We start from the raw sequence: 4,156 nt of genomic DNA, 5'->3' as shown, positions 1-4,156 counted from the left end.
CACGACCAGTTGCAAGGAAGGGTCTTCCTAGAATGAGTGGCATGTCTTCATCTTCAGCCATATCTAAGACCACAAAATCAGCTGGGAACACCAAGTCATTAACCTTGACTAGCACATCTTCAAGTATACCGAAAGGATAAGAGATTGACCGATCAGCTAAAGTAATGGTCATTCTTGTTGGTTTTGGTTCCCCACACTTAAGCTTCTTCATCATTGAAAGAGGCATCAGGTTTATACTTGCTCCCAAGTCACATAAAGCTCTTCCAATGTCTACCGGTCCAATTGAACAAGGGATAGTGAAAGCACCAGGATCCTTCAACTTAGGTGGCAGCTTCTTTTGAAGAATAGCACTACAATTCTCAGAAAGTGCTATGTTCTCATCATCCTTAGGCTTCCTTCGTTTGGTTAACAAGTCTTTCATGAACTTAGCATATAACGGCATTTGATCAAGAGCTTCGCCGAAAGGAATATTCACCTAAAGTTGTGAGAAAAGTTGCATGAACTTCTTGAATTGACCTTCATCCTTTTCTTTCTTCTTCGAAAGGTGAGGGTATGGAAGCTTCACATATGATGGAATAACCTGTGGTTTGTCTCCATCCTTTAATATTTGACTCTTCGTCTTCCTCAAGATTGAATCTTCATCAATTAACTTCTCACTTTTTTCTCCCTCTATTTTTTTCTTCCTTTCGTTTTCAACTACTCCATGATCATTTTCTTTTTCAACTACACCCTCATCATTTTTTTCAACTACATCATTCTCCTCCACCTCAACTACATCATCAACCTTCTTTGGAGCTTTTGGAACTAAAGGTGTCAAAACCTTTTTGCTCCTCAATTCAATAGCATTACAAGACTCATTCTTAGGGTTGTCTTTAGTGTTACCTGAGAATCCGCCTTTGTTTTGTTCAGCCAATTGCTTAGCTAATTGCCCCAGTTGAGTTTCAAGCATCTTCCTAGAAGCTTCATTGTTCTTTCTTTCAGCTTCTTGACTCTTCTTCATCTCTTCAAAGTTGCCTTGAGTCATCTTCATGAAGTTCATCATAGTTTCCTCAAGAGTTGATGGCTTCCTTTGTTGTTGTTGAGGAGGAGTGAGCATCTGAGAGTTCAAAGCATTGTTATTTGAGTAGCTTAGATTTGGATGCTTATTGATGCCTGAATTGTAGTATTGATTCTGCCTTTGATAACCTCCCATGAAGTTAGCTTCTTCACTTGATCCTTCTGGAACACATTCATCGTTGGGATGTTCTTCACCACATAAGTCACACTTGACTGCAGCTACTTGTTGTTGCTTATGAGCCAAAGTGAAGCCTTGAAACTCCTTAGTTAGAGCTTCGATTTGTTTGTTCATAGCTGCTTGGTTAGCAAGGATAGCAGTTTGCTCACTTACCCCAAACACTCCTCTTTCTTTCTTCTTAGCTTGATCACGATACTCATTGCCAGCCATGTTTTCAATTAGAGCTTGAACTTCATGATCAGTTTTGCTCTTGAGACTACCTCCCGCAGAAGCATCTAAGAACATTCTAGTGTTTGGTGTTACCCCCTTAGTGAAGATTTGGAGGTATTGCTTCTCGGTGAACTCATGATTCGGGCATCTCTTAAGAAGTAAGTTAAATCGCTCCCAAGCATCATACAATGATTCACCTTCTCCTTGCTTGAAGTTAGAGATCTCCATCTTCTTTTCCCAATATTTAGACATAGGGAAATATTTCTCCAAGAACTTCAGCTCTAACTCTTCCCATGTTTGGACAGTCCCGTTTGGTATTGTTAGCAACCAATCTTTTGCTCTTCCCATCAAGGTGAAAGGAAATAGCCTTAGTTTCTTTTGTGCTTCCGTCACGGTGGCTGGTTGCACACAAAACTCGCAGGTTTCAGCAAAGCGGCTCAAGTGTTCATGAGGACTCATAGCTTCAGTCCCATCGAATTGCTTGTCCCTCAAACCGTTGAGGACAGTTGTCTTGATGTCGAAAGCTACGGGGTTAGCTGGTTGAAAAGTATGGGTCAGTTGACCGCGATGAGTGGCTAATCCGTAGTCTCCTAGCTTAGGTCTCGTTGGTACAACTCCTTCTCCTTCCATAGTTGCAGATTTAGGAGAAGAGATCGTTTCAGATTCAGTTGAGAGTGGCTCCGGTATTTGTTCTCGAACACCCGGTGGAACGAACTGAGCTAACCTTTGCGACCGGACAGCTTTCCGAAGTGCTCTAGCAGTCCTTTCAATTTTCGGATCGTACTCTAAGTCGTCTGAGCTCTGTTTACCTCGCATAAACAGCAAAATACCTTAGTAGCACTGCACAACGCAAAGTAATCAAGTGAATATGAAAACAGAAAAATAAAAATTAAAAACAGAAAATTAAATTGCAAAAACCCTAAATTATAACGTAATTGCCTTGTTGAAATAATTCAACAGTCCCCGGCAACGGCGCCAAAAACTTGATAGATCTCTGGCAAGTGCACCAAATACTATCGAAGTAGTAAAAATATCGATCCCACGAGGACTGTTTTTAACTTCAATAATTCAATTTCGTTATATAATTAGGATGTGTAAAGTTTATTTTTAGTTTGCCACTAGGCAGAAGATTTGGTTTGATTTTATGAAATCAAATAAAAGAGAATAAAGATTTGATTAAGAAAATATGGAGAGAAAGATGAGATCAGATCCGTCGAATCCTCTAAGTTCCCCTAATTGGTCTACTGCACCTATTTGTTATGAATCCTTTTCTAATTTACGATGATGAACAAAATAGCCCTAATCAATCCCTTGAGTTAGGACCCTCTTCTTAAACTACAGCCCCTAATTCCTTAGGTGGTCTAATAATTCTTGAAGGTTTTACCGAACGTTAACCTATTATCACTAACAAACGATTATCTATTCCTAGACTAACCCTGTTTATTAGAACAATTCAATTAGGTCTAAGTTAAAAGCCATGGTCAGTGGTCATTCATTCTCACGAAATCAAGTTATATGTGATCAAGATATAAAAAGCATTAAGAACAATTGAATTGAATAAACTAGAATTGAATTCATAAACAAAATAGAGTTTCACAGCAACATGTGTCAATTAGGGTTACAAAGATTCATCTCGGATCTAATCTCTAAGAGATTTAGCTACTCATAATTGAGTTTACAAATAGCATAATCAATGAAATAATTAAAACATACATGAATTGGTAAAAGGTTGAAGAAATCGCCCTTCTAGCCGTCTCTGATGTCTCAAAATCGCACTTTGCTCTCCAAAATCGTCACCCTTGTTCTTCAGGATTAGTGCAGTATTTATAGAAGTCATGGGCCTGACCCATCAAAATCGCGCCGCGCCTTTTATAATGGCGTGCCGCGATTTCCCTCAAACAGGGAGGATGTAATTTTGCTTCAAAAATCGCAGCACAGCTTGAAATTGGCGTGGCGCGATTTCCTTCGAACTGACTTCAATATTTAAGCTTTTTGCACTCGAGAACAGTATAAATTGCATGAGAACTCTATCAAAATGTCACAATAAGTCCCTAATATTACGTAATGACAGGATGTCATCACCTAACTAGTATTTATTTACTTAGCTTTATTTAACACAAGTAACTTCTTCTTCTTTTACGCTAAAGCAACTTTCTTTATCTTTACTAGCGAAAAGACGGGCATTCACGTGCCTGTATTTCCGCTTTTTTTATTGCGCTAATATTTGAAAATTATGAACGGTGTTTCTTTTTTACGAAATTTTGATTATCATGATTATCTATTTCAATGACACCAGCAATATACATTCAACATTCGTATTTTGTGTCTGGCGTTGGAACATCACATAGAACATCTTAAAGCTAAAGCGCCAGAATTTCACTCTACTTATCACTTTATTACTTGGTAAACGATTTTGTACACTTTCCATTTGCAAATGCATCAACCGTGCATCAGTTGTGCTTGCATGCAACCCTTCGATCTTCTACTCCAAGAAACCTTCTTTATCATACCTCTCCTTCGATCTCCTTGAACCTTTAATGTTTGAGAACCAACCCCCACAATTACGTTTGGAGGTGAAAAGTACATACTTTTTCGTTTAGATCCTTGATGCTCCACCAAGATCCTTGAAAAAAATCAAACTTACAATTATCCTACATCCCCTTGACAATCTAGATCTCAAATCCTAATATAGATTTTAGAAAAGGTGTTTAG

This window comes from Medicago sativa, chromosome 5 (assembly GCF_051527215.1).
Source record: "Medicago sativa cultivar Bolivia chromosome 5, Bolivia_mono, whole genome shotgun sequence".
In the NCBI taxonomy this organism is placed as follows: domain Eukaryota; kingdom Viridiplantae; phylum Streptophyta; class Magnoliopsida; order Fabales; family Fabaceae; genus Medicago; species Medicago sativa.
Note: the sequence above shows the minus strand (reverse complement) of the source record.